Source organism: Acomys minous (assembly GCF_964271855.1).
Source record: "Acomys minous genome assembly, chromosome: 13".
In the NCBI taxonomy this organism is placed as follows: Eukaryota; Metazoa; Chordata; class Mammalia; order Rodentia; family Muridae; genus Acomys; species Acomys minous.
In genome coordinates, this window is record NC_140495.1 from 27784431 (window position 1) to 27806792 (window position 22362).

Below are 22362 nucleotides of genomic sequence, written 5' to 3' on the forward strand. Positions count from 1 at the left end.
ATGAAATTGCTTCCATATTGGAACATGGAATTTGGAGTAACTTAATTCTGTGTTCTTGGCCACTCAGAGTGGACTCCAGAATAAGCTATCTCTTACCCCTCTTGAGGTAAGAGTTGTGTCTTTGTGTTGACATGGGATGGATTACAGTATAAGCTGGCTAATTCAGAGAAAAGAAAGAACATATCAAAACATCAGATATTAAATGCTTGTTTCCCTTAGCCTTGCATCAGCATCACAGCTGTTCGCCTCTGTATCTGCAGGCATTGATATCCATTTATTGCTAGTGTTTGTTATTCTTGACTTCTTTAAAGTTGTCTCACAATGCAGGGGAAGAAAATGATAATGAAATGATTCCTAACTTGCTTGTGGTTCTCAAATACACTCCAGAAATTTTTATGAAAAAGGCAAACCCAACTGTGAGTTAATCAATAAGTCATCTGTGATTTTGTATGTAATGTTTAATCAAGAACTATTATAAACGCTAAACAAGCAAACATAAGAAAAACCAAAAAAGGTGTGAGAGTGGGAGAGAGAGTTTTTGGGGAGGAGAATAGCTTCAACACTAGATGAAGAAAGAATGAGGAGGATAGTGGGATGGAAATTATTAAATGTCTCTATATATGCATATGAAACTGTCAAATAAATAAATTCATAAGATAGTTAACTAATGATACATTAATATAATGGTATATATTTCAGGGAATTCAGTTAAGTAATAAAAGAGAAATTGAAGAAATACATAGTATCTTTGTATCCAACTGAATGTATTCACATAACACACACACACACACATTTTGTGGAGAGTTACCTTAATTTATTTTACTAGGAATCTATTACTTTCATAGTTTGAAAAATTAAATGAAATTAGAACCAACACATTAAAGTAGAATATAAATCTTTCCAGGCATTTGCTTCCTTTAGCGTTGCCAGCCCATATTTCTGTATTATTGAGAAGTTACCAGGCACCCTCATCTGTTTCTAGTGTACTTGCTACTTTATTTAAAAACTGTTTTCCAGCATAGAGAAAGACACAGCAACACAACAGCATTTATCTTTCTGCAGAATGTCTGTTTCAGTGATCTCTCCATTCATCTAAGCACAGCCGTATAATCAACATATGTAGCAATGTGTGATTTTGAGCACATTTTATATAGATAACGTCAGTGATATTTATATTTGTATAGATAACTCAATAGTACTTCAAAAGCCTCTTTCCATCCAACTGAATTTGAGGGTGCTGCGCAGTCCGTCCCTCTGTATCTTTTCTCCTGCCAAATTTGACATCACTGTACTGCTAACCATACCCCTGGTTATTTTCAGATCTTTTCACTTATAAACAATGCTGCCCAGAGCATCTTTGCACAGCCTTCTCTCCCTGGTGGGTGATTACTCTCCAGGTAAATTTCCTGACATGGGCCTCTCTGTCAGTGGAGCTACATTAATTTTCCGTTTTAAGCATCCCACCAGCCTGCCCTTCAGAAAGAATGAGGCAATTTGCATCTCTGCTCATGCTGTAGAGGGTACCCATCTCTCCACACTGCTGCCAACATTCATTTTTATCAATTTTTAAAAACCTTTGACAATCTGATAGATTCACTTATGTTAAATTGTGATGGTTGTTAGCATTTTAAAAAGGTTCCTTTAATAGCAAGGCAGCCACGCTGATTAGCAGTGCTGCGTCTGGCTCTAGCACGCAACATCATGGGCTGAATGAACAGGCATTGTAATTATTTCCTTCTTGAGGCACTTAATGAAAATCTGTGGGTGAATTCAATTTTGTTTCACATGCAAAACCTCCTAAAGATGTTTCAAAAGGGATTCTACAGCGGGCCCCTCATCAGTCAAATCCAATTTGACTATTAAAACGTCACTGTCTGAGCCAGGCCTCAGGTAAGTCAGTCGCCGAAGAACTGGAATTACTGGTCAATTTATCCAAAAATTAATGAACAAATAAAAATTAAAAAAAAAAACCTTCACCCCAAAGCCACTAATATCAACATGAGAAACAAATCTCAAGCTAGTCAACCTGTAATTCAATGGAACCTCTAACTTAGGTCCCTTCCTACCCAGAGTCAGTGAAAAAAACTTGACTCGACTTTTTATTTGTCGGTCTAACAAACAATATTTATTTTGTCTGCATGTATTCACAGTGTGTACATTTTTGGAGATGACCAGGTTAAAAGAAATCTGCACCGCCGAACAGAACTATTCGTCAGGGGAGGAGAAGCAGGCAGCAGTGCCAACAAGAGCAGGAAACCATACAACTGCTAAGAGGACAGGATGCTTAAACACCCTGGAAGCTCAGGGCAGCCATTCCCAGGGTCCATTGAGCAACAAATACACCCAGCAAACCGCGTTCTATGAGCACTTACTAGACAACACGCAGATTGGCAGGAGTTATTTACCATATACTTACTAAGGACTTAAGAAGTCGCCTGTTTTATGAAATATATTAGTCACTAATCCTCACAGACATTTTCCCACTTGTTTCAAAGAATGATATTTGATCACACTATCATGATTCATGTGGAGAAATTTTACACAGCTCAGAATAACCTAATTAATGAATATTAATTTAAATACACAAATATTAAATATTAATTTAAATTGATGAATTCCTCAATGTCACTTAGGCATTAGGACAGTTTAAGGGAATCTAGTGAGTTTCATGTGCTTCTCTAAAGAAAGACCGAAATTCATTTTGACTGGGGGGTCTTAGTTAGGATTTCATTGCTGTGAAGAGACACCATGACCAAGGCAGCTCTTACAGAGGAAGACATTTAATCGGGGCTGGCTTACAGTCTCAGAGGTTTAGTCCATTATCATCACGGTGGGAAGTACGGCAGAATCAGGCAGATACGGTGCTGGAGAAGGAGCTGAGAGTTCTCCATCTTGATCCGTAGGCAGCAAGGAGAGACTATGCATCACACTAGGAGTAGCTTGAGCACAGGAGACCTCAAAGCCCACCTCTGTAGTGACACACGTCCTCCTACAAGGCCACATCTACTTCAACAAGGCCATGCCTCTTAACAGTGCCACTCCCTATGGCCAAGCATTCAGACACGTGAGTCTATGGGGCTATACCTACCCAAACCGCCACACTGGGTATTCTAGCTTGCTTTCTGTTGCTGTGCTAAAACATTGACCAAGACCTACCAGGGGAGGAAGGAGCTCATTTGGCTTACCCATGCCCATCCCAGATCATGACTGAGAGAAGTCAGGGCAGCAACTCAAGCAGGAGACCAACTTTTGAGGAAAGCTACTTACTGGCTTACTTTCTGTGGCTTGCTCAGTTCACATATTTTATACAACCAAGGGCCCACTTTTAAAATACAAGGCCCATATTTTATACAACCTGCCTGGAGTGGCACCATCTTCAGTGGGCTGGCCTCTGCCACATTAATCAAGAAAATGTCCCCACAGGCCAGTCGCATGGAGGCAATTTGTCAGGCGAGGTTCCTTTTTTTTCTAGGCAACTCTAGTTTGTAACAAATCGACAAAAAAGTTCTAACCAGCACAGTGCCAGGACATGAAAGGGTCTGCAGAATGAATTGCAGTAAAGATAAAATAAAGACTAGAAATGTTATCTTATTTTCTCTAGAATTTTATTCAAGAATTAATGTATTTTTAAAAATTATTTAGAAAATTTGTCTATTTTCTTCACTGAGAGTTCTTCTCTCTCTCTGTCCCCATCCTCTGTTCCCCACCCCATGCGTGTGTGTGTGTGTGTGTGTGTGTGTGTGTGTGTGTGTGCATGTGTGTGTGATGATATACATGTATGTGCGTATGAAAGTGAAAGATCAACTTCAGGTATTGTTCCTCAGGAGCTTACTGCTTCATTTTGGAGGCAGGTCCCTTCACTGGGACTTGAGTCAATTAGGCTGGATGCCCAGCAAGCCTCAAGGGTCATCCAGCCTCCACCCTCCTGTGCAAACATGGGTTTGGGGACGGACCTTAGGACCTCAAGGTACATGGCAAGTCCCTTATGCACTGTACTATGGACTCACTGGAGCTTTCTGTAGAAAACATTTCAGAGTTCAGTAGTAAGTACCGTTGAGTGCGTGTCTTCTACTTTGAACAAATTGTAGCATAAGTGATTTTTTTTAAATCCCTGCACTGTGGAACTTATGGTCATTATAGTGAAGTATTGAAAATATACAGTTGAGTTCAAGAGTATTTTATAATTGCTTAGCTTTACATACAGAGGAATTTTGCCAAAGTGGCCCAGTTATCCTGTGGTCATGGCAAAAGAGATGAGATGTCATGAAGGTCTTTCCTAGTGGTACCTTCTTTCCCACAGTGCAAGGTCTTTCTCATGACGGTGAAAATTCTTAGTTATATGCTGGCAAAGTACACTCACTGGAAAGCTTTCCTTAAGAACAGTATTAATACTTCAAAAATAATTACAATGCTGAAGAAACTCCAATGTTTGTAGGAATCAATGGGCTGGAAGATGTTAAAGACTTTAAGGTTATTTCTAAGCAAGTTATGTTGTAAGGACCTGCACCATGATCCTGTGACATGATTGCTCCCACTTTACAGCTGAGGAGGCTGCATCAAAAGGCATGGAAATAGTTGTTCAAGTTAAACATAGGACCACCATAAAGGGAGCTATCATGAGTGTAGTCCAAGGCCTAGCCTACTTCTGCAAACTGTGTGGCTTCCCCGAGGTAGTCCAGGGTCTGGTAGCATGATGCTACACCATAGTGAGAACTTACGGTACTTCAGAGTTTGAGAGGCATGTCTTTTCTTTTTTTAAAAAAGGTTTATTTATTATTATGTACATAGTGCTTTGCCTACATGTACACCTGCATGCCAGAAAAGGGCACCAGAACTCATTATAGATGGTTGTGAGCCACCATGTGGTTGCTGGGAATTGAACTCAGGACCTTTACAAGAGCAACCAGTGCTCTTAACCTCTGAGCCTTCACTCCAGCCCCTTTTGTCTATTAACAAAGGATGATTAAGGAAGGGTGACTTTGGGCAACAGATACTTATTCTCTCTGTTACATCCATCCATCCATAGCCGCCAACCCTTTATACCCCAAACACCACATAAGAGGAAACTAATCTCTTGCTGGCTTGAAGATTTATCTCCCTCTGGATGAGCCTTTCTGACTCATCATTCTTCACTCAGAGAAACTCTAGACCTCCACTGTGCTTCCGATGGGACCTCTTAGGCTTCTCTGCTTGTGATCGCTTTCCACACAAGACGTTTTACAGGACTTTGAACACAACATAGGTATATAAAATGCAATACAGGTAATCCATACGGGAATGGATTTTAAAACAGTTCTTTGACGTCTACTTTACTTGAGCACAGAAAGATTAAAGCAGTCCTGCATATAAGTCGATGAATGTGCTTGTTCAGTCTCATGTAAGGGACTAAGTCTTGGCTGAAGATTTGAAACTGCAGGATGAAGAGCACCTTCAGCATTTTCAGAATCGATCAACAATGGGACGTTTATAATCGTCAGTGCTGAGAATGTCATTTTACATCTGTACAATACAGAATACAGAAATACTTAGAGCCCATTCATAAATTGCTGGAAATCTTGTCTTAATTTCAAGCCAAAATTTATTGAATGAAATTTTTTTTAAAGAAACTCAAGTCAGCAACTCAAACAGCAGTTTTAAAATCTATACTATAACACAATACAATCCAAAGATACAGTAATTTGACATACATAGATGTTGGTGGCAGGGAAACACCACATCTTTATTTTCTGTAATTACATCATTATATTTCTAAGGCGCAGTTCATAATGTATAATATTCTTGAAACTGAGAACAAGGGCTTCAGGCAGCATGGTTGGATTGCCTGGTTTGAGGCATGCTCAGTGCAAAGGGTGTGCCAAGTGTTTAGAACCAAGGTTGCAGTGGAGCTGCACAATGCTACCAAGGCCACAGTGGAGCTGCACAATGCTACCAAGGCCGCAGTGGAGCTGCACAATGCTACCGAGGCTGCAGTAGAGCTGCACAATGCTACCAAGGCCACAGTGGAGCTGCACAATGCTACCAAGGCCGCAGTGGAGCTGCACAATGCTACTGAGGTTGCAATGGAGCTGCACAATGCTATCAAGGCCATAGTGGAGCTGCACAATGCTTCAGAGGCTGCAATGGAGCTGCACAATGCTACTGAGGCTGCAATGGAGCTGCACAATGCTACTGAGGCTGCAATGGAGCCGCACAATGCTACTGAGGCTGCAATGGAGCTGCACAATGTTACCAAGGCCACAGCGGAGCTGCACAACGCTACCAAGGCAGCAATGGAGCTGCACAGTTTTACTGGGATGAATGCTTCCAGAAACATCTGGCCTCATTGTGTACTTCACTTTGTATTAAGTTTTGGTTGTTGAATGATCAGAAACCTGATACTAATGCCACATTTATTTGTGACCCTCACACTTATCTATGCCCCCATGTGGGGCCCTGGCCCACAGTTTAAAAGTTGGGCAAGTCACTGAGAGTGTCTCTTTCCTGTCGTATACTGCATAAGCCCTTGTCATACTGCTTCTTTGTTTGGAGCCGTCCCTGCACTCCTGCTTACTACTTAGCCCTCTCTCACCCGCTGCATTTCATTGTCTTCTCTAAACCTAATTTTACTTTTAAAAAAAAACAAAAAAACAAAAAAACAGAAACAAAAACAGAAACAAAAGCCCTTCACGGCTCCTTCAAAAGCCCAGCCTATAAAAAGACAACAAAACACATTTTAGGAAGATGAATAGGCATCATTAAGCCAGTAAAGTTAATATAGGAAATAAATGTAGTTACAACTTCAAGGAATTAGGTTTCATTAAACTGAATAAATAGTGAACAACCACTGTAGCCAGGTTCTCTTGAAATCCGCAAGCTTATAACTTAAGGGGAAGCTTGCTTTCTTTCAATTTGCTAAATTACTTTAGCCATTAAACACTGATAGTGATATTCTCATTTCTGGGGGTTTTTGTACTTGTAACTTTCTCTTTCTTTCTTTTTTTTAATCGAAGTATAGGGTTCTGTAGGTTCATATTTAGGTTATGATACCATCACGGGTACTTTTTAAGTTTCCGGCTTCACAACATCCATATTCTGATGGTATGGATCAGAAATATTGGTTGCAATATAAAAGTGGCCTTAGATCTATTTCGATGTAAGCATTCATTCATGTACGCCTTAGTATGATAAGATTTCAGACAAAGTCGATCTGCTTAGAGTCCAGACATCTACCCAATTCTTAATTTTGCCAACACTCTTGTGAGTACACTGCTCAGTCTGTAATGGACTATGGCTGAAGGCAGAAACCTCATGACCTTTTTCTCTTAGTAACTCTTCTATTAGTGGGATGAAACACTATAGCCAAGGCAACTTATAGAAGAAAGAGTTTATTTGGGCTTACTGTCTCTGTCTGTGACCATCATGGCAGACCATCAAGGTGGGGAGCACGGCAACAGGAAGGAAGGAACGGTGCTGGAGCAAAGCTAAGTTCTTAAATCATGATACAACAACCACGAGGCAGAGAAAGGGGGCATGCTGTGAATGGTGTGCCCACCCCTCATGCACAGCTTCTTCAACAATCCTTTAAAAAAAACAAAAGGCTCAGCCGGGCGGTGGTGGCGCACGCCTTTAATCCCAGCACTTGGGAGGCAGAGGCAGGCGGATCGCTGTGAGTTCGAGGCCAGCCTGGTCTATAAAGTGAGTCTAGGACAGCCAAGGCTACACAGAGAGACCCTGTCTCGAAAAACAAACAACAACAACAACAACAACAAAAAAGGCTCATCAACTGGAGACCAAGCATGAAATAAATATATGGGGCTATTCTTATTCAAATCACTATGCTACATAAGAAGCAAAAAGTAGCTTGTGGCTATATAACGCCTAGAAACTCTTCCTTGGGTTCAGATGAAATGTACCACTTAATTATGTTGCCTGTTTCTCTACTTATATCCTTTTGGCCCATGGAGAATAAGTTACCTGGAGCATCTTTTTGTTTTGTCCTACTTGGCTCTGGCAGGAGAGAGGATTTTGCTCAGAATACATAAAAGCAAGAGCCAATTCTATAATAGGCGACTGACCTTTTTATTCAACAGTTCATAGTCTAGGAAATAAATATTTTGCTGAGGGCTGTAGTTGGCAGGCAGGGCCTAGAGTCTAGAACATCACTGAGGCTGTGTGTGTGTGTGTGTGTGTGTGTGTGTGTGTGTGTGTGTATGTCTGTGTCTGTGTCTGTGAGTCTGTGTGAGTGAATCTCTCTCTCTCTCTCTCTCTCTCTCTCTCTCTCTCTCTCTCTCTGTGCCTGTGTGTATGTGTGTGTGAGTCTGTGTGTGTGTGAGTGAATGTGTGTATGACTCTCTCTGTGTGTATGTGTGTGTATGTCTGTGTCTGTGAGTGTGTGTCTGTGTGTAAGTGAATGTGTGTGAGTCTCTCTCTTTGTGCATGTGTGTGTGTGTGTGTGTGTGTGTGTGTGTGTGTGTGTGTGTTTGGGTGTGGGGGTGCTAGGGTAACAAGGATCCATTCAGATACTTCCTCTAGAGAAGCCACTTACCAGCAAACTGACAGCACTGGCTCCGGGAAAAACAAAGTTGCAGAATAACATAATTAGTTTTCCTGTGGTTTCTCCAATAAATACTAGGTAAAGAAAATTACTGAGTTGAAACAATATATTTTTTTTTGCAAAAATTAGATTGTGCTTTAAAAAAAGTCACTCAATAAATGAAGAAATGCAGTGATATTAATATTAGGCACTAGTATGAAAATTTCACACATTACTAATTTTTAAAAGGCTTCTACTCCTTTTTTTTTTTTACCCTTCCCCATTTAATTATTATATTTCTATTCATCTTGTGTGTAAGGCTCTGGGGCTATTTTAAGAGTAGTTTTAGGTATGTAGTAAAATTGAGATAACTATCCCCTATTCCCTTGCTACAGGCAGAACTTCTCCATCAGTCTCCCCCATCGGAGAAGCAGTATTTGTTCTGAGGCATCTACTTTGACACGTCATCATTTTCTCTAGCTGTAGTACACTGCTTCTGTATCTTACATCTGCCTCATTAGCCTACGGTGAAGTCCTGCATTGGGGCACTGTATGATGCACACTGGTCAGTCTGGCCTGCTGTAACAAATGTATCACAGCCTGGGCGGCTTCAACAGCAAATGCTTATGCCTGTCAAGCTTGAAGGGTGGGAAATTTGAGGTCAAGGAGCACGTGGACCAGAGTCTGAGGAGGAGAGGCTCCTTGTCTTGGGTTTGGATGACTGTCTTCTCATAAACTCTCACAGTGAGAGAAGAAGCAAATCTCATCATGAACAGGGAGCCATGAACTCCCCCTCCCCAACTGTTCCCATCTCCAAATACCAATTACATTGGGGATTCCAATTTCAGCCCATGAATAAGAAGGGTAGAGTAGAGCCATGCAGTCCATGACAACACAAGAAGGAAGGCTTTTTAGTGATATCCCTTCGTAGGCTTTCATATGGAATCACCATGCCTGCTCTTGTCATCCATCTGAATGAGAGTCACCTAAGACACGGCTGGGGGTCTGGTCGCCATGACAACTATGTGCTCTTGTGGAATCAAACGCTTAGCCCAGACTCCACATGCTGCATTTTGTCTCTACACAATCCTACTTCCTTGATTAAAATACTGTAAACTAAAACATCTACATTTTAGGCCATTATTCAGTGCTGTTTCCTGAGCGGCTTCTTCCACACTGGAATGCTTTACGTTGTCCATATCAATAGGAAACACTGGAATCATTTGTATAAGCTTTGCCTCCAGTGTTCTGCAGTGCAATTTGAAGCCTGGGTGTGAAGTAGCACTTAACTTGTAGCATCATTGAACTTGTTTTGTGTTGTTTTATTCTTAATGAGCACTATCATTTATACTAATACATTTGTCATATTCAAATTCCTATGGGCAAACTTTCTAAAGCAGATAATTTTACCTACTCATAAATACTATACCAGGCACTAGAACTTTACAGAAAAATTATTTTATCTTCCTTTGGACAGTTTTTATTTCTATATTAATATGAATATTAATTAAACTAATTTACTATTAACTTGGCCAGATTTTCTGTCAAATTTTTTCATGGGGGTCCAGTTTTAACAAAACAAGGGAGAAAACATTTCACAATTAGGAGGAGGCACTGATATTTTTTTTTGAGGTCTTTAAATGTGCTCTTAAATTTCATATAAATCTTAGTTTTATATAAATCTTAAATTTATACAACACTCAACTTTATACCAAATGTAAAGAATGATATTCATTTTCTTAACATTTGTTCTCTAGGTGGCTAGAGAGTTCATCGATTTGGTTGTAAGGAAATGAAAAGCTACAGGCAAAGGGTTAAAAATTATCATTATTGTTCAGCAGATTCCGAGTTCAATTTTTTAACTCTGGCAGAATAGACCATAGAAAGGCATTCAATAGACGGCCAGGAGCCAAGAGCAGAACATTGATTCTGCTGGGCCTGGTGAGAAAGTAGAAACTGTGAAAGAGTCTTTATAAGTCAGAGAAATCAATGGAAATAAAAGATAGAAAAATATGACATTTGGATAATGCCATTCATCTGGAGAACCACTACCAAATGATTTTTATGAAGGCACGGCTTCTAATAAATCAATAGCTGATGAAAATTAGGTTTGCTTGACTCGGTCCTTGGTAGCACACAGTTAAGACACAGAGAGGTTAGGTCATCAGTGCTTACGTTGAACTCCAGAAAAATTCTTATTTTGTACCCGTTAACTTCATTGAGCTTTCTTTTTCAGTGAGATTTATAAAGCTTCTCTATGGAGAGCCTCTTAGAACTACAGCTATTGCAGCCTTCTACGATATAGAAAAAGTGTCAAAAATTATGAATTATTACAGCATATGAAGGTCTTTCACTTTGTTTCTGGGGAAGGCAGTTCTATATTCACATAAAAACTCGCATGCATAAATCAGCCCTGGAGGAGAGCTTTATCGTAGACTTGTTTTGTTGACTTGATGGACAATTTTATTTTTATATTTAGGCTCGTCAGTGTTAACACACAAGGGTCTCTTAGAAATTTCTTTTGGATATATGTGGATTTAGGATAATTATCAGAAGGTACTCTGCATGCTAAACACATCACTGGCTTGTGTGATGGGAAATAGTCTGCATCTGAAATTAAGCCTCCACAGCTTCCGTGGAACGTGTTACTGACTCCTGCATCATGCGAGCCAGACACGGACCACCAGTAAGGTTCCCACCAGGTCCACAGTGCCTTTCATTTCCCCCATCATGAGAGCTGTGCTTAACTTTGTTCACTCTATGCATGTCTGACTCATTTTAATTCTACCCATTTGTGTGCACGCATGTTTGTATGTGTGCATTTGTACACATGTCCACAAGCATGTAGAGACCAGAGAACACTCTATAGTGTCATTCCTCGGGTGCTGCCCACCATGTGTTTGGAGTTCATCTCTCACTGGCCTGGAGCACCCTGGTGAGCTAGGTTGGCGGTCTGGCATAGCTCCATGTGTTGGCCTATCCCTGGCCCCCTTCTTCCTCCTTCTACCCCAGCATGACATGCATGCACTATAACACTCTGATTTTTGTTCTATGAGTTTTGGGGTTCAAACACAGGTCTCCACGGCTGCAAGACAAGCATTTTACTGACAGAACTGCTCAGCCCTTGTTACCTCTGCCTTGCGTTTTACATAAGTAATGGTGTATTTGGTTATATCGATTTATTAAAAATGAGCGTGCGGGAGAGCTGACTTTTTTTTTTTTTTTTACAGAACTAAATTAAACATGTCAGAAGACGACACGATTAAGCTGCTTAGCAAATGCTGCTAAATGAGCAGCAAGCAAGACAGCTGTAAAATGTTGCGTATTTAAATATAGAGCAATCTTAGTTTATATTATTTTGCCAATGTCTAGCTTTTGGATCATACCTAAAGTGAGAGAAATAAAGCTAGACATTCTGGTTGATATTTTTTTTTGGGGGGGGTGTTTTGTGTAATAAAGGCAAGTTAGAAATTGAATATTGAAAAAGCAGCTGCTTGAAACAAATCTTGCCTTTGGTTGTTGCTGATATCTGAAATCCCGCCCCCACTGCCCCCATCCCCCACCCCCACTCAAGGCCCATGGTTTAGAGGTGTGGTCCTCAGCCTGCAGTGCTATTGGGAGATGATGGATGGAACATTTGAGGGATGGAACCTAATGGAAGAAATTAAGTAACTGAGGATGTGACATTGAAGAGGACACTGGGACTGGCTGACTGTTCCTCTCTGCATCTCAGCTCCCTTGAGCAGATATTCCATCATTTGTAATATGATCCTACAGTGTTCTTTTACCAACATAGACTCCAACTATAGAGCCAAGTGGCCATGAATAAGAACGTGAGGCAAAATAAGCTATCTATTTTTATAGTTTATAAGTTGATTGACTTTAGTGTTTTGCCAAGGTAATGGAAAGCTGACTAACACACAAAGTAATAAAAAATTAACCAATTGATATACATTTATGTATTGTAAATGAAAGCAAATGGCAAAGATTTTTTTAAAAAATGAATCTTTAGTTTACTTGACTTTCCCATTAGCTGGCTGGCTCAAACTCTGTGTTGATGAAAGTGCATAGAGTCAATTGTCTATTTGTGAGCTTTAGAAAGACAGTTTAACATTTCCATTTTTTAACATCTTTTTTATACCCACTCCATGTCACTACTATTATGTTTTAGTTTTTAAAGTATTAATCATGTATATTTTCAATTCTTGATTTGTCTGTTTTCCTTTTCTTCATGTCATTAACCTCTGGGGCTATTTAACAGTAGTTGCAATCACTGGGAGGCTCAGTAGTTTGGCTTATGGAGTTTTGTTTTCTGGGACTGAACAGAGTCTGGAAAGGTAAATGGGGACCAGCTTATATAGACACTGGATGTCCCCCCAGATTCTTGGAGGGAGCAAGAGGTGAACCCTCAATACATTTTACCCCTGATTGAGCAGCTTTTTATAACCTCACACACATTTAGTAACAGAATAGCAGCCATGTGCAGAATATAAAGCTCGAATGAGTAAGGATCCTTTTCAGAGCTTGTATGGACATCACGTGGCAAGTACAAAGATTAACACCTGGGATGCTCAGTGCTTAAAACCAAAAGGATAGAAAAACAACAAAAGTGCATGTAAAAAGAGAGCAAGCCTACTACACCAGTGGCTTTCAACTTGTGGGTCACAACCCCTTTGGAGTCGAATGACCCTTTCACGGGGGTCGGTGAAAACTAATGGAAAAAACCCCCCACAGAGATTTACATTACATTACATAACAGTAGCAAAACCACAGTTATGAGGTAGCAACAAAAATAATTATGGTTGTGGGTCCCCACAACGTGAGGAACTATATTAAAGGGTCGCAGCATTAGGAAGGTTGAGAAGCACTGTGCTAAAGGAGTGCACTGTGAAATCACTCCTAACAACATTCTGCTGTGTCTTTCTCAGACATTATCAATGGGGCTTCCTCCCAAAGCAGATGGGAACAGATGGGGAGACACACAGATAGATATGGGGGGAAAGAGAGAGAGAGAGAGAGAGAGAGAGAGAGAGAGAGAGAGAGACAGAGAGACAGAGAGAGACAGAGACACAGAGAGACAGAGAGACAGAGACAGAGACACAGAGAGACACAGAGACACAGAGAGATAGAGACACAGATAGACAGAGACAGAGACAGACAGACAGACAGATAGACGGAGAGAGAGAGAGAGAGAGAGAGAGAGAGAGAGAGAGAGAGAGAGAAAGAGAGATCTTGGAACCCTCAGGCCTGAATGGGATGTCTCAATCAAATCCTTCCTCTCAGGCCTCAGGGAACTCTGTTGAGGAGGAGGTGGGAAGAATGTGAGAGCCAGAGGGGATGGCAGACAGCATGAGAATGGGACTAACACACGATCAACTCACACAGATGGCGGCAGCATTTACAGGGCCTGCATGGGGCGACATCAGATGAGGTCCTAGAGCTGAGAGGTGAAGTGGTCACAGGCTTCCATCCCCATCCCAGAAGCTATCTCCAACTGATAACTACTTGCAAATGAAGATTTGTTTTCTCTGAGGGAGTCTCTTAGGGGAAACAAACCACTCTTTTTTTTTTTTAATTATTATTATCCAGAGTTTTATTATAATAAAAGAAGTTAAACATCTGGCCAGCTCCTAGTTACCAGTACTGAATCCCATGCTATTACTGCATTATTCTAATTCTCACAGTATTTGTATGTAACAGGTTACTCTCATTTCCAGATAAGAAAACCCGAGGCCCAAAAGAATTAATGGTAAACCAGCCAAAAGTTGAAAAGTTAATGAGTCGGTGATTCCAGTATTTAGACTTGGAATCGGACTGTCTCTCAGGGCTGGGAAACATTGTCTGGTATGACATTTTTTTCCCCCACAGAAATGTTGGGTGATGTACAATTATCTGTCTCTATCATGTGCCCAGACACTCTTTTTTTTTTTTTAATTTAAATTGTTTGATTTTTAATTTACCTGATTGTAGCGCCCCTCCCTCATCTCCTCCCAGTCCCATCCCCCCTCCCTCATCCCCCCTCCCCTACTCCTCGGAAAGGGGAACCCTCCTCCTCCTCCGCTATCATCTGACCCCAGCCTATCAAATCTCATCTGGACTGCCTGCAACCTCTTCCTCTGTGGCCTGGCAAGGCCCGCCCTACCAAGGGGAGATGATTAACGAGTGGGCACCAGAGTCCATGTCAGAGGTAGCCCCTTACTCCCCATATTATGGGGCCCACAAAGAGACGGTGCTACCTATGGACTACATATGAGCTGGGGGGTTTAGGTACTCATCATGAATATTTTCAACATCAATGGCCTCAATTCCCCAATAAAAAGACACAGTCTGACAGAATGGATAGGACAACAGGACCCATCATTCTGCTGCATACAAGAAACACACCTCAGCCATAAAGATAGGCATTATCTCAGAGTGAAGAGCTGGAAAAAGGTATTCCAAGCAAATGGACCCAAGAAGCAAGCTGGAGTAGCCATTCCAGTAGCTAATAAAGTAGACTTTCCACCAAAATCAATCCAAAGAGATGGGGAAGGACACTTCATGCACATCAAAGGAAATATACACCAAGATGACATCTTAATTCTGAACATCTATGCCCCAAACACGAGAGCACCAACATTCGTAAAAGAAACATTACTAAAGCTTAAATTACACATTGAACCTCACACATTAATAGTGGGAGAGTTCAACATCCAATTCCCCAGCGGACAGATCATCGAGACAGAAACTAAATGGAGAAATAATGAAACAAACCATTCTTAAGGGAAGACCTCATGTCCAGCAGTAGATCACACATTTGGCGGCATCTTTGGAGGTTCTTAGCCTCATATTGTTTTGACAGGCTATTTTTTAACCCTTACAGATCCTTGATGCATATATTATGGCTTCCAGCTTTATGCTTTTATGGGCTTTTTGTGTGTGTGAATGTGTGTGTCTCTGCATCTACAATGTGTGTCTTGTGTTTTTTCCTTTGGCTCTTTTTTCTTCTTTTCATTTTGTCCTTTACTGGTTACCGTGTTTTACTTAGTTTTACGTTGTTCCTTAGGTGCCTGTTTGCCTTCTAAGCAGAGATCAAAAGGGTATGGCTCTGGATGGAAGGAAAAGGAAGAGGAGCTGAGGGAGGGGCAGCCAAACCGTAATCAGAATATGTTGTAAGAAGAAAAAGAGCCTTTTCTATTTTGTTTGTTTGTTTTTGTTTTTGTTTTTGTTGGGGGGGGGCAGGGTTTCTCTGTGTAACCTTGATTATCCTGGACTCACCTTATAGACCAGGCTGGCCTTGAACTCACAGAAATCCACCTAGCTCTGCCTCTTTGAGTGTTGGGATTCCAGGCATGTGCCACTGCTCCTGGCTAAGAGTCTTTTTTTAATTTTCAATAAATGAAAAAAGAAAGAGTTTCTTTTCATTTGCTAAAGGTGGAAAATTATAGCTATAATGGGTTGGGTCAGAGTCCCAGTCCATCTCGAGGATAGAGATAGACTAGCTGTTGGTTTTTAAACATTGATTATACAAGATTGTTTTAGCTATTCTGGGTTTTTTGTTTTTCCATATGAAGTTCAGAATTGAGCTTTCAATGTCTTTAAAAAAATTGTGTAGGTATTTTGATAGGGATTGCATTGAATCTGTAGATTGCTTTTGGTAGGATGGCCATTTTTATTATGTTAATTCTCCCGATCCATGAGCAAGGAAGATCCTTCCATCTTCTCATGTCATCTTCAATCTCTTTCTTTAGAGTTTTGAAATTTTTTTCAAACAAGTCCTTCACTTGCTTAGTTAGAGTAACTCCTAAGTACTTTATATTGCTTGTGGCTAATGTGAAGGGTGTAGTTTTCCTAATTTCTTCCTCTGCAAGCTTGTCATTTGTGTATAGGAAGGCTACAGACTTTTTTGAGTTAATTTTGTATCCAGCCAATTTGCTGAAGGTGTTTATTCCCGAAATTTGTGGATAAATGGATTGAGCTAGAAATGATCATAATGAGTGAGTTAACCCAGAAGCAGAAAGACTCAAATGGTATATACTCACTTATATCTGCATATTAGCCCAAGGGGCATGTCCCACGAAAGCCTTCACTTACCAGGAAACTGAGACAGAGGGGAGGACATTCTAGTGGGACTCTAGATGAGAAAATCATGGGAGAATGGCAAAGTAGAAGGATCCAGAGGGTCCTAGAAGCCTACAAGTAGAACATTATGATAGGCAGATTTGGACACAGGGGTCCCGTTCAAACTAAGGCACCAGCCAAGGACAATACAGGCGGTAAACCTTAAACCCCTACCCAGATCTAGACAATGGACAGAACACTCTCCACAGTAGAGTGGAGAGTGGGATATTACTTTCTCACATACTCTGGTGCCTCACCTTTGACCATGTCCCCTGGAGGGGGAGACCTGGTGGCACTCAGAGGAAGGACAGCAGGTTACCAAGAAGAGACTTGATAGCCTATGAGCATATACAGGGGGAGGTAATCCCCCTCAGGAACAGTCATAGGGGAGGGGAATAAGGGAAAATGGGAGGGAGGGAAGAATGGGAGGATACAAGGGATGGGATAACCATTGAGATGTAACAAGAATAAATTAATAAAGGAGAAAAAAAACATTGATTAATACAGCTTGACATTATTTTGTTCAAAATCTCCACATCAGTGTCTGTGAGACTGACATCCACGGTTCATTTTCATTACTGGTGGTGACAGTGTGATGAGATCTAAAATCACCTGGGAGGCAGGCCTCTGACCATGCTGCTTGTGGATTCTCTTGATTATTTTAATTGGGGTGGATAACCTGCCACTGTAGGTGGCACCTTCCCCTGGCTGGGGTCCTGTGCTGCTACACACTGCAGGAGGAGAGCTGAGCAGCAGTGTGCATCTATGCCTCTCTGCTGCCTGACCGCAGATGCCATGTGAGCAGTTACTTCAAGCTCCTTCCTGCTGACATGATTTCACTGCCATCATAGACCGAAGCCCTGAACTGTGAGACAGAATAAGTCATCACGACACCCAGAAAAAGAAACTAAGACATTGATGTCGACTGCTTTTGACCCCAGGTGTATTGTGCTAGCTCTGTGATGACACTTCTGGGTGCATTCCAGCTCCATCTTGTCTCGTGGAAGATTTTCATAAACTTGAATCCACCTAAAAAAACATCAATCTTGCTGTGGTTTTGGTGAATGGATGTTTGAGTTACTGATTCAATTTCCTTTCTTCTTCTTCTTCTTCTTCTTCTTCTTCTTCTTCTTCTTCTTCTTCTTCTTCTTCTCCTCCTCCTCCTCCTCCTCCTCCTCCTCCTCCTCCTCCTTCTCCTCCTCCTCCTTCTCCTCCTCCTGCTCCTCCTCCTCCTCCTTCTTCTTCTAGATAGTTTGCTCAAACTTATGTTTCTAGAAAATTATCCATTTCATCTGACTGAACTTTCAGATTTATTTGCATACATTTCCCATGACATACTCACTTTTTAATCTCCACAATACCTCTTTCGAGGGTCTCATTTTCTTTTATAGATATGTTTAATTTTTTGCTATTTCTCTTTGACTCACTAGAATGGTCTGTTTTCTTGGCTTTGTCAAAGGAACAACTTTGACCCTGTTGCTCTTCTCTATTGTAGCTTCATCTTCAATTTCTTTTATTTCTGCTTTTATCTTCCTTTTTTTTGCTGAATTCTGCATTCTTTAGATTTGTGCCCAGTGCCTTTTCCTAACCTCTCACATTGGTACCTTACCTCATTAAAGTTAAATCTTTTGTGGTTTCTAATATAAACACTAAGGGATATAAATGCTTAATTTCAATTAAATGTTACATTTAATTAGCTGCATTTAGCAAAATTTGGTATACAGCTTTTATTTTTTTATAAAATTACTTAAACAAGCAATGTATAAGTGTGTCCTTCAATAAAAACTTTTTGTTGTTGTTTTTAGTGCCTTCTTTGTACCCATTTTGATGCATTTCCAACTGTGTAAGATATTTTCATCTAAAATATACATTCAATAAAATAATACCTTTGTAAGGTTAAAAAATCTTGAAATTATACTAAAGGAATTTTTACCTATGATTAATTTCAACTGATGCTATAAAACTGTATTATAATATAGTTCATCACTCCCCTCTCTGTGGTACCAGCTTTTCTCCAGAAATTTTACAGATACATATGATCAATTTATATATATTTTTCAATCTTAGGGACATTATTATTGTTTTACTTGTAATTCCTAATTAATAATGAGCTTGAACCATTTCTAATTCTTACCAGCCAGTTGGTGTCTTTAATCATTTCCTTTTATTCCCTTTAGATTTTTGTCCAAAATTAGTTTTTATCTGTTGAATAGCCATTAGGGAACAATTATAAACAATTATGGAACCACGAAATAAGAGTAAATGATACTATAAATATTTACATGTAGTTGAAGAAAAGCAATGATCTCTTCTCTAGCTAGAACTAAAGAGGGCTCCAGAGGGAAGGGAAATAAAGTTTCTATTCTATCATAAACCCTTAGGAGAAAAATAAAAGAATTTAGCAGAGTTGAGAGAAAGGAGACTGATAAAAAAAAATTGTCCCAAAGATGTTCCAAAAGGCAAGAGGAAGATTAACCATTGAATAAGCTAAGTACTATCTCAAGAACATAGGACAATGTCCAGAACTGATACCAGAGTGACTAGGATGACAAGAAAAGCCAGCAGTATTTTGTACCCTAGAATCTGGTCTCCAGAATTGGAGACATCAGATGTCATAAGGTGTTGTAGCGTCTCTGTCTTCACCAGATCTTCAATGGAAACTTTGTTAAGTTCTACAAGGCTTCCGCTAACACACCGAGGGTGATGGAATCATGTGGCACATAGAAAGACCTCAACCTAAAGATAGGAAATGAACTAATCTACAAGGGCAGTTATGGCAAAATCAATAAGAAGGGAATTGCCTTGGCAAATCACTTTGATTGGTCAGTCTTGTGTAAATATGGCACCCTCTGAATGAAGAATCTGATTAGTGAGATTTATATTATTTGGGAAACGCTTCAAGGAAACAAATAATTTCCCGTGGTCCTTCAAATTGTCTTCTTATGAGGCAGAATGAAAGAAAAGAAATCCCATTTTGAAGAGGGTAGAGATATTGGCAATAGTAAAGACTAAATCAACAGGGTAATTAGAAGAATGAACTCCAGTGATATTTTTGTAACCATGTCAATTAGTAAACACTGACTGTGCCCATAAATAGACAAAGAGAAAAAAAGAGAAAAACAACAAATTCTTGCCTTTAAAATTGCTCCACATCCTGCTATTTCTTATTTCCCTCGTAGTCACTCTCTTAAAACAGAATATTTTGCTGCCTGGTTTCCCTTTATATTTTTGTTATATACATTAAAATATTAATTATACTTTCATTTTGAAAGTATTAGAAATAAAACTATATTGTATATATTGCTCAACATTTTGTTCTTGAATTTTATCAGCATTCTTTTCTTTTTTTATTAAAATTTTATTATGAAGAACTTGCAAATAAAAAAATAATCACACATCAAAATGAACTAGACCCAAAGTCTACGAATTTCAATGAACTTTTTTATAGAGTTACATTAGCCGTTTTAAAGCTGTGGAGTGTCACATTTGATGTTACCCTTTCACTATTAAGTATATCTTTGTACACTTATCCACCTCTAAAAAATAAAAAAATCCATGACAGAATAGAGAAACAAGTAGTTTTATATCCTCTTCCATGACTCAAGTGTTCAACACCTGCATTTACTTCTCTCTCATCACCAATATTCAAACCCGTGAGCCTAGGGGGCCGCTCTCCTTCTCGCTACCACAGGAGCTGTGGAGTAGGGAGATGGGTGTTGAGGTTTTAGACAGTGTTCAAAGAAGATTCTAGTGGGGAAAAAAGTCATTTAGGTTAGGATCTAAAAAGTGAGGGGTACATTTAGAACACACCAGATAGAAGGGGCAGCAATATGGAGGCCCCGAAGACAAAGCTGATGGAGCGGAAATAGAGGCAGCCAGACCGGGAACACAGCACGCAACTATTCAGGGACCCTACAGGATTTCATGGGAATCTAGACTTTTATTGAGGAAGATGGGGGAGCTTCTGGAGGGTTTTAGAAGAATGGCTCAGCGGGATCCTTATGCTGTAGCCTCAGTATTCAGACGCTCTGGTGAGACTAGCCTGCAGGAATCTAGGTCTGAGGTAGAGAACAGCCAGTGTGAAGGCTAATGTCACAGCTTCATTGGGAGATGTCATTATCCTGGCTCACAGTGGTGGTGATGGGATGTGAAAAAAAAAAAATATATATATATATTTGAGAATATGTCTTGTGGAAAAAATATATATATATATATTTGAGAGTATTTCTTAAAGACTAAAGTTAGGGTATAAGAGAAATAAAGAAATCAAAGTCGATAGCAAAGTAAAAGGTTTGGTGTGGTCAAATGGCTGTCAATGAAGAAGTTACGCCTGGGTGGCCATTTGGATAAGTAGGTAGGGTCAGTTTTGGGCAATTCAAAGTTTAGAAGAATGTTAGAAATGTACATGCCTGTGTATAGAAGACATATAAATATGCGAGACTACAGTTTAGGAGTCAATGCTGGAACTATGCATCAACCCATTATTCTGAATAAGGTCACTAGGAAGATAACATAAATAGAGAACATGAGAGAGTCAAGGTCCTTCTACATTCGCAGTTATTATCCTAGCCATGGACTGAGTGATTGCATCTTTCTCAGATTCACAGAGGTGCTGATTCCCAAAGTCATGGGGATCTGCTCTGCTTGGGGTAGGTGTGGAGGCTACGATCAGGATGGGTGTAGGTGCCCTTATGAAAACAGACACAACAGCCTTCTTTTGTTCTGTCTGCCATCAGAGAATACAGCCGGAAGGCAGTTCTCTGCAAACCAGAGAGGAAGCCCTTGGCAGATAATAAACCTGACAGTACCTTGGGCTTGAGTTTCCTAGACTACAGGCCTTTGAGGAATAAGTGTTGCTGAATCAATTCAGTGCCTGGTGAGATAAGAACCTGACCTAAAGGCACACAATTAACAAATAAAATTCTCACCATGTCAGCCTCCCCCCCTGTTTTTTTTTAAAAACATTTTACACATAATAATAATTAATTTGTCTATCATAGTAATCCCTGGAGCTGGCACTATTGTCAGACGATGGCTTGTCTCCTTCAAAACACATGTTAAGTCACTGAGATATTAAGAGGTGATCAAGGCTCTGATTTTTATGAATGGATTAGTCCGGTCAAATGATGATTAATGGATTAAGGGTTATCTTGACAGTAGGCCTGCCTAGGTTCCTCTGTGTCCCTATCTCTTGCATGTGATGCTCTGCCCCAGTACTGCATTCTATTACCAAAAAGTCCAGTGTCAGGTGTGGCCCTCAATACTGGGACAGAACCATGAACACAAATAATCTTCCTTTCTGGGTATTGGCAACAGAAAATGGACTAAAGTGGGGAGAATAATTATTGGTCTTATTTTATAGATGGAGAAACCAAAGTATAAGGAATACACAGCTAGTGCTCAGAGCGGAGGCTATCACCTGGAAGCCTGCTCCAGTTTCAGCTTCTAACTGCTATACTATTTTAATTTTGATTGTTGTTGTTTGTTTGTTTACCAATTTGGTAGTTGTGGTTTCATTTTTTAGCTCCCTAGGCAAGCACCACACCAAACATTTTGATACATCCACTGCCAAAATGATTCGCTCTCCAGTGAATGCATACTGATTTCTTTTGTCCATTTCACGAGCTAATTGGCAGTGTATTTCTCACGGAGCTAGAAGGAGTCCTTGTCTATTATGGGAACTGATGCTTGGGGAATTGTTTGTCTGACTGCAATTTCTCTCTCTCTCAGTTTTTACTAGACTTTCTATT

At 40.2% G+C, this 22362-nt stretch overlaps 1 protein-coding gene and 1 long non-coding RNA gene across 2 annotated transcripts in view; one reads left to right on the forward strand and one right to left on the reverse strand.

The window, feature by feature from the left end:
- SLC9A9 (solute carrier family 9 member A9) overlaps nucleotides 1–22362 on the reverse strand; it is a 550188-nt gene that overhangs the window by 223416 nt on the left and 304410 nt on the right. The window lies entirely within an intron of this gene.
- The window catches only part of LOC311580320, a 34565-nt gene that overhangs the window by 6415 nt on the left and 5788 nt on the right, over nucleotides 1–22362 (forward strand). The window lies entirely within an intron of this gene.